This window comes from Thermobia domestica, chromosome 4 (assembly GCF_964235325.1).
Source record: "Thermobia domestica chromosome 4, izTheDome1.hap1.1, whole genome shotgun sequence".
NCBI lineage: Eukaryota > Metazoa > Arthropoda > Insecta > Zygentoma > Lepismatidae > Thermobia > Thermobia domestica.
In genome coordinates, this window is record NC_137457.1 from 70,838,352 (window position 1) to 70,848,027 (window position 9,676).

At 36.2% G+C, this 9,676-nt stretch overlaps 1 long non-coding RNA gene across 1 annotated transcript; it reads left to right on the forward strand.

The window, feature by feature from the left end:
• Positions 1-611: 611 nt before the first annotated feature.
• On the forward strand, positions 612-6,944 carry LOC145683319 (uncharacterized). Its single transcript, XR_014131037.1, has 2 exons — positions 612-970; positions 6,437-6,944. It is a non-coding gene; the product is annotated as an uncharacterized LOC145683319 (long non-coding RNA).
• Positions 6,945-9,676: the final 2,732 nt, after the last annotated feature.

The following is a 9,676-nucleotide window of genomic DNA, read 5'->3' on the forward strand; positions in this document are numbered from 1 at the left end:
GGGTAAAAGTGGATCTGAAAAGGTTGGGGGACGGTAGGTAGCGGATGACGTCACGTCGTTCACCCTGCCTATCTTTGCCCATTGTAATTTTTTTTAGGAACTGGGTAGACGCCGTATATATTTTCTCGAGGTGGGGGTGGCGTCCCCCCGTACTTTTACCCCTAGTTGAGAGAGAAAATGTTTTCTAAGTAACACAAAAAATGTTTTACATACATGATAAAGGAAACAGAATAGGCGTATAAACAGAATAAAATGTTTTCCAACATGTCATTTACATTCTTTTCTATTGTTACAAGAAAACATATGAAATATAATTTTTAAAATATTTCGAATATTTTAAAAATAAATTCGTTCGTAAGATAAGAAATATTTTTAAAACTCCTATTAATTTTGTATGGAAATGTGTTTGTTATCTTGTCCTGTAACTTAAATGAAATATTTTCATGTAATATTTTAGAATTATTTACAGAATATTTTATCGAATGTTGAATAAATTCTCTCACGAGAGTATCGTAGTAGCATTATTACCAATCATTATACTAATTATAGCAGCACCAAAGAAATATATTTGTTAAAAATTTGAAATTTATGATATCCAGTGTGTGAGATTGCTAATTAGCATCGCTACATCAACCGTCATTTGTTTATCAAAGGTACCAGCATTCCTTGCGCGCTATGTTGAATTCACAAGTCAAGACAAGAAGGAATATTTAAAAAATAAATAAATAAAATAAAATAAATCTCACTATATTCAGTCATGTTGAAGAAGATATCTTTATATAGAAAAAGGGTTATAGTTAAGGAGCCAGGAATTATTCATTGAATATCTACCTACTTAAAAAGTTGGTAATATACCCAATTTTAATTAGTTAATGAGTGATTTGAAATTAAAGAAGACTTTTCCGAAGTCGGAGGCACACCTCAACTCTGTTAATAGTGAAGAAGAAAGAAAGAAAGACAAGAAAAGTCGGTAAGTATAACGATTACATAAAATAATTTAGTTTTATTGTCTTTATAAGTGATTGAGTGTCTGTATAGTGTACATGAAGCTGCATCAGTTCACGAATAAGCAGGACGCTCATACTTTTAGGGATTATTCATTGAGTATGTACGAACTTACAAAGGGGGTAACAAAGCGACTTTTATTTACTTATCGACTGATACGAAAATAAAAAAAGAACGTACCTGTACTTTATATCTGCATATCTGCATGTGTAGTGCCCTTGTACTTTATCTATGACTATGTGTGTGTGGAGGGGGGGATTTAAGGCATATCGCATGTCTTGTGCACATGGGTACTTCTTATATTGCACTACGTAGAAAATTTATGGTATTTCATGTAGAAATGGTAATAGAACACAAGAAACGCAGATCAGGGTGTTCTCATGTATACTATGTATTATCGAGAAATTTATGTTTACAAATTAATAAAGGTATGGGATGCTAGATTTCTATTTTTCATCTCTATACATAAAATACCGTGAAGGTTTACTTTTGGCTCACCAGTCGAAATAATTGCTGAAAAATAGATTCTTTTAATAATTTTCTTTTTATTGTCGGATTGAGTATAGCCCGCTCCCCCCAATGATTTTTAACGAATCATAGTGATTCTAACGATTCATACTAGTTCATAATGAATCGGAATCGCATGTTATAAAGATTTAAGATGTAAATCTTGCGGTAAGGAAGCTTTAGTATAAGTAGTAGTAGTAGCTTTAGTAGCGGTAGTAGTAATAGTAGCAGTAGTAGTAGTAGTTAGTAGCAATAGTAGTAGTAGTGGTGGTAGTTAGTAGCAATAGTAGTAGGAACGGGTTAGAAGCCCCGCAGGGGTTGGTTTGGTTCTGTTCTCGATATAAGTAGTAGTAGTACTGACTCTTCCAGTTCCGGTGACAAAGAACTGGGGGGAGCGGGCTATACACAAGCCTTATTGTCTCCTAAAGATTTGCGCTAGGCGATTTGAAATACGTCACATGGAATAGATAAAATTCAAAAGGAGCGTCAGAAGTAATTGTCGAAAAAGTATAGTTATTCTTTTATGATTTGCGTATATATATACGTTGCCGGACGTATGACGTAAAAACTACAGTGCAAAAAATATAAATCAGCCTGTACTACGTGTATTGATGTAGAACACAGGTTCCTCTTCCCATTTATCTGTAATAAAGACAGAAATCAACGTGCCCTGCGGGGCTCTAACCCGCCTTCACTTGCTAACGCTCGCTCGGCAATACTATGTGAATTAAATATTTTACTTTGATACAGAAAAGAAACATCTATTAACCTATATGGGGGACCTGTGTTCTAGAAGCTTCCCGCACCAATACTGTCTGAGTCAGAGCATTGCGAAGTTGGAGGTCAGCAGGAGCGAGGGGATGCTTCCAAAGGGAAAATATGCGGGCAAGTCTTTACTTTAGTCAAGGCAGTGACAATGACCAATTGATCTGAACCGGTTTCTGCAGTTACAGTTCCCAAGAAGGAAAGAGAAAACAACGTGCCCTGCGGGACTCTAACCCGCCTTCACTCGCTAATGCTCACCTCTGGTGCTTGGGGTCCCGGGTTCGATCCCAGCCCCCGCCAAGTGAACTTTGTGGTGAACAAACACCGTGTGCGTGGGTTTTCTCGGGGTTCTCCCGTTTCCTCCCACATTCTTCATTTCACCATTACATTCATTTCTCATAATCATCGTCTCCTTTAACCTAACCGACATAATCGTGGGACGTAAAACTAAAAGATTTCATTTCATTTCATTTTTCGCTAATGCTCATTCGGCAATACTATGTACTGACATAATATCACTGCCTTGTTCAAAGTAAAGAGTTTAAAAAGATGCGTACATTACCATTTTTATGACAGGTTATAATGATTCTGCGTGCAGTTTTACTTCTGGTGTGCCACTCGAAAGCAGTGTTTCATTCAAAAGTAATGTTCCGGGGGCATTGCTCGTGCTATTCTAGTTATTATTATAAACGTATTATTTTGGTCTGCTCCGGGGAGCCACTGCCCTCCCAAAGACAAGTCTGGAAGAAGCACTGCTCGAAATACTTAGTGAAATATAATTCTTTCGCTACTTTCCTTCTTGTTGTCTATTTAATGATTTTCGCCAAGCGACGTATAAATTTTTCACTTATAAATTCAAGGCGACCGTCAGAAATAATTGTCGAAAAATTACAATTCTTTTACGATTTGCGTATTTATACTGATTCCTGATGTGTGGATAAGAAGCCCAAAAAATACAAACCAATCTGTGTTACGGGGCTACTAAAAAGCACGAATGCCATCTAACCGAGTCAGGGAGGGTGAAGGCGGGGGGGGCCGAGGGGATGCTTCCGAAGGGAGTAGGCACGTACATTTCTATTTTGGTGACGGGATAATTGCGCGTATATTACCATTTTAATGACGTATTTACGACTTTTTTTTTCACGGGAGAAGGGCTTGGCTAACTTTGTTCTCCAAGATAATTCATTTACTTTAATATAGTAAGTACAATTTCAAGGGGCTTAAGCCCGGAAGCCCCCCTTAAATACACCAGTGGGTTATAATAATTCTTGGGTTCTCTCGAGCAGACGTTTACGCCGAGAACAAAATTTATAGATAAAATATGATGTGAAATATTTTTCGTGAAGGAATGAGAGTGTTAATGTAAGTTATTTCTATCATTGCACAGCTTATTGAAATGGATTTTGAATGCAAATAGGGTAGAAGTAAGCGGCGGGAATTTCCGGTTCATACGTCAGTTGTGAACATCTGCGATGGCCGTAATGTAAACTTTTTTTTTTAAAAAAAAAAAAAAAGAATTGTGTAATAAAGAGAGAAGGATTATAAAGTTTCTACAGTCATGGTATGGTGAAGCGCGTAAAATCAACTGCGCAAAGTGTGGAAAAGATTTATTCAAGAAGAAAAATTCAGAACAGAGGGAATAGCCCTACATACACTATTTTCTGTCGTAAAGGTAAGAAAGAAAGGCGGTGTAACACTCGTGTATTAGCTGTGAAAGGTATTTTTTTTTTTTTTAGGATCGAAATTAAGTGTTTTTGAAGATAAGAATAATTACAAATATTGTAAATGTTTTTGCACCATCCTCGTTTATGCGTGCCCCCCTGCTGTGCTTCTGCCCTGACTCAGATAGCATGCGTGCTTTTTTACTGGCCACCTAACAGAAGTTGTTTCGCTTTTTCTTTTAGAGCTCTTCATTTAGTACATAGGGGGGCGCGGTTGCTCAGTGATAGAGCGTTCACCTCCGGTGCTTGGGGTCCCTGGTTCGATCCCAGCTCGTGCCGTGTGGACTTTCTCGTGGGTTTTCTCGGGGTTCTCCCGTTTCCTCCCACTTTCTTCATTTTTCATTATCACCGTCTCCTTTAGCCTAACCAACATGATCGTGGGATATTAAACTTAAGGATTTCTTTTCGTTTAGTGCATGTTCTGCAAAAAGAAACCGGAAGATGCAAGAAATGCGTCAAAATTTGGTAAAACAGTCTGCTTGAGTATTACCTAATTCTGCCTGCAGGTTTACTATTGGCGTGCCGCTCGAAATAATTGTTGAAAAATTATAATTCTTTCGCTAATTTTCTTATTTTCTCTTAAATGGTTTGCGGCAGGCGACATGTAAATATTTCACCTGGCATATATAAAATTAAAGGGGGCCATCAGACTAGATTTGCCGAAAGATTACAATTATTCTTTTGCGATTTGCGTATATATATATATGTGTGTGTGTGTGTATTGTATTGTGTTCAGGGTTTGCCCAATTGGGCCCAGCCCGGAAAAACCCACCTAGGTTTTTGAGCATTTCGTTGGTATATTATTGGTGCAATTAAGGTGATCAAGTGATTGGAAGTGGTTCTTATTAGATTTTGGACTTTCCTTGGGCGAATTAGTTGCTTTCGCGCTAAGATATACAACATTCAACGTAAGACCCGAGGGCGCGGTGGCTCAGTTGTAGAGCGTTCACCTCCAGTGCTTGGGGTCCCTGGTTCGATCCCAGCTCGCGCCGTGTGGACTTTGTGGTGGCAAATACCGTGCTCGTGGGTTTTCTCGGGGTTCTCCCGTTTCCTCCCACTTTCTTCATTCCACCATTTCACTCATTTCTCATTATCACCATCTCCTTTAGCCTAACCGCATAACCGTGGGACGTTAAACTTAAAGATTCCATTTTTTTCAACGTAAGACCTTTATAAAGTTGTGAATGCACTGAATGCATTAAAAAAGCCGTACCTTAGATTCAGAGTGGAAAGAATCAAAGAAGTTGTCATTTGAAGAGGGATACACTATGTTTAAATTCTTGTTAAAAAAAAAACTTTCTGGCGCCCTTTTTATTTTTTCTTCGCTTTAAATACATACTATTGTGCCATGAATACTTCTCAGAATCATCTTCCTGTAAACTTTATTTCCCAAAAGCATGTACTACAAGCGCTGTTATAACATTCAAAACACTTTGAAAATCCTTATTTTAGCAAAATGCGCAATTTTCCCATCTTCAAGTGACACGTTCCATTTAAGTGTCCGTGGAAGAGAGAGTTGAACATGTATAGAGTATATTTGAAGGGTAAGGGGAAAATAGAAGGAATGTCACAAAATTGTATTTTTGAGAAAACGGTGTTTTAATATTGAAAACCTCGTAAAAAGGCATAGGCTTAATCAAATCTTTTGCCTGTTTTTACATAGATATTTTTACATCTACGGATGCATATATATATATACAGGCAAATAGTACCAAAAGTCACCATCTCATAGGACAAAGTACCCAATAAAGCACACACATGGACATTCCTTGTTTTTTCCCCTTACCTTTCATTTCATCCTTTTACTGAATTGTTCTGTCATGTTGGTAGTTTTCTTGAGCATTTCATGATTCATTCCTATATTCGCGATTTTTTGTATTCTTTGCAATGCAACGTATCAAAATTATTCATTTGTATAAGGCAAAATAATATGTATGGCCTGCTCCGTGGGGAAAGAAATCAAGCAAGGTAGCGGTCATCAAGGCCTTAGTAACCACCTCGGCATTCACCTGGTACGACTGAGGAAAAAAGGATGATCGGGTCCAGATTTGAGATCAGAGCATTCGGAATGAGACGCTAGTTCTTCATCAACTCAAATGCTGCCACATGTTTTCAATTTTTTTTTTTTTAATAGGTTTAATATTTATAAGATGCTATACTTTTTAAAAAAAAATGTGTGACCGCTTCAACATGTTACAACGTCCGTAAGTAAGCTACAGTCTGAGGTATGTCACTTTCAGCTGAAGCTGTTGTCTTCCTTGCCGTTTACATTTTCTTCAGGATGTTACTTTTGTAACACAATATTGTCTTCACAAGCTGCTGTAGGTCCTACACAAACATTTTAAATATTTTTGTAAGTTTAAGATGTAATAATTGATCTTTAATCATTCCCTGCTGTTATTATGTTATTAAACGCTGCCTATTATTTTTATTTTCAGAAACTGTGTAACACAAGAGAAACGTAACTAACGATGAGATCGCGTAGATTATTGGGATTTGGCTTCAACATGTCATACAGAGACGAACAAGAAGATCAGTTAAGAATTCAGCTGCAGTTCCACAGAACTTTAACTGACAATTCGCAGCGTCGAATTTATAGTTAGTTGTGGTAATCAAAAGTGACATTATAAAGAAGCAAATACGTTTTCTGGTTATTCAACAATGTGATATTTCTTGAAAGTTGCAAAAAGTGACATTTCGTGAAAAGATCTATTCCCCATGCGCCGTAGATTTGTAGAACATATTTTCAGCAACATATTTTACATAAATATTGTTGTTGATTTTTTTTTAATTAGTGTCAGTGACATAATTTTCTAGAACAAGTGTTGAAGATTGTTCTTAATGTGATATTTGAGAAGATTGTTCTTAATGTATAGAAACAAATAATACGAGCAGCATGAAGATGCTGCTGAAGAGTATTTAAATAAATAATGCCAGAATAGTGTACATTTATATTTTTATTTAACTACTAACCGATATAAACTTATATAGATGTATATTTATTATAGTGTACAGTGTAAATTATAACTACATAATGTTAGCTTGCTCTCATAATTTTAAGCTGCTTTTATTATTATTATTATTATTATTATTATTATTATTATTATTATTATTATTATTATTATTATTATTAACTCAAAATCTTATTTACACACAGAATGCTTCAGGGTGTTCCACTGCTACTACTGGTATGTGGCCACGCCGTCTATGTACGTTGGGGTGTCTTATGTGATGTTGCGAGGTTCAGACTGCAAATTAGAGCCTTCACAATCATCGCGTGCCAATTTACAAAGCGGCTATATTGGATTTATTATTTTTAAGATAGGAAAAGGATTGCCAACAATTGTTTCTTGAAATGGATGTCTAAACTTCAATCCTTTTCGTATTAAAAAAAAAAAAAATCCAATACAGCCGCTTTCAAAACTGGCAGGCGACGATTGTGAACACACTGATGTGCAGTTTGAATGTCGTAAGTCACATAAGACACCCCAACATATATGCACGGCGTGTCCACATACCAGTAGTACCAGTGAAACACCCAGAAACATTTTGTGTGTAAATAAGAGTTTGAGTTTAAAAAAAAATGCTTAAAATTATGAGAGCAAGTTAACATTACGTAGTTATAATTTACACTGTTTATTATTATTATTATTATTATTATTAGTAGTAGTAGTAGTAGTAGTAGTAGTAGTAGTAGTGGTATTTTATTTTTATTTTGTTTTTAGTTATTTATCTATTTATTTATTTTTTTGATTTGAGTCTGTGGGCCGCAATGGTTCCTCGTCATGAAGACAGAGTGAGGCAAAGACGTCTAAGCAGGTAAAATTGTACAGAAGAATCTTATGTTTTCTTCCAGCTGCTATGTCACAGCCTGGCCGCCTTGTTTTCAACCTACTATTTGTTCCCAGCAAGAAGCCGTTATACCGTATATGCAGAGTGACGCAAAAGTCCGGAGCCCATAGGCCAACACGGTTACTATTGCAGGTATGGAAACACGGTAAGATATGTAAGGACTCTTTTAAATTCCAGCAACACTTTTGTTTTTGTACTAGTGTACCGCTCAATAAAGAAAATGCGTTACCATACATCATGTCGGGCTACACGAATGAAAGAATGTGTGGTTTGAAATTAGCTACACCGAGAAGAATTGAAAGGAGACACAGTGAAGGATAAACATGCAAATGCAACATCCACGCCAGAGGCGTAGCAACCACGGTGTTGAGGGGGGGGGAGCAGATACGAAGGACGCGAAATTGGGTCTTGCACTATATTTTTCATTGTGTCTTTCCGTTCCCTTTGGTCCAAATAATTTCAAACTTTCTTTCTTTCATTCGTTGTTGTCCAACAGTGGCAGCGTTGTACTTTTCGTTACTATTGGGCGGTATACTAATATAAAAACAAAACTTGCTGCATTTTAAAAATTTCCTTCTGTATCTTACCTTGTTTTCGTATCTGCAGTAGTAACCGAATTGGCCTATGGGCTTTGGGTTCTATCATGTACAGAAAATATTCTGTAAATATTTTGTCATGTACAGAAAATATTCCCTAAATATTTTGTCATGCACAGAAACTATTCTTTAAATATTTTCTGTGATGTACAAAAAATATTCACTAAATATATTTTGTCATGTAAAGAAAATATTTTGGCATATGTAGGAAAATATTGTCTGCGTTATTGGTAAATAATTTTAAAATATTCCATGAGAAACATTTTAAAAACCATTCCGTTAACATTGTATAAAACGTTTCAAATACTTTTTCAGTAATGTTTGGAAATCGTACAGAAAACATTTTTAGGAAAACTTTTCTAACGGCGTATAAAATATTTCTACAACGTTTTTGAGTGTATTTAGAGAATATTTTCAGTATTATGTGGAAAATGTTTTCAACAACATATGGAATATATTTCCTTAAGGGAAGTAGGATACATTTTCTGAAGGAAAATGATGGCACGTTTTAGAAACGTTTTGAAAATATTTCATTGCTGTGTGGGAACGTTCAAACAGAATATGACGAATTTTAATAACTACCGTTTTGAACAAAGTGTGAACTGAGAAGAAGCTAACTAATTTGAGACGATGAATCGAATCTAAAAAGTCGTTTATTAGTTTTTCTTACCACTTTTGATCTACGGAACAACAGGCCCAAAGACAAACATCGCAATCACACCATGACTGACGTAGGTTTTTAACAGTTTGTTGGTGGCATTAAAACTTAAACTCCTCCCTAGGTCGACGTGGCAAATATTCTGAACATTCATCAGACACGAACGCACATGATTCAACAATGAAAGACATATTCTCCAATCGTGCCCATTCCAGGCGCTCCTTTGCCATGATTATACCAGTTTCTTCTTTCTTGGTCTGAGTGCTTTTATTCTCTTAGCACAAAGAATTCGAACATTTTCAGGCGTAATGTGTACACCATACTCAGACATTTTTATACTTGAGTCTCTAGAAATTGCGTTTCTGTTTCCAAGAGCCAATCTTTTAGTTTTTATATACCTCTTAGAGATAGCTTTGGATTTCGTCCACAATTCCCAAGCCTATTTTGCTCATCGCAACGGAGATTTTACTTACAGATTTTTGCCCTAGCCCAACTATAATAGCAATTAGTCGTTTTATATATCTTCCTTTGTCTTTAGCTTTTCAAATTATATCGCGATTACAGAACTTCAA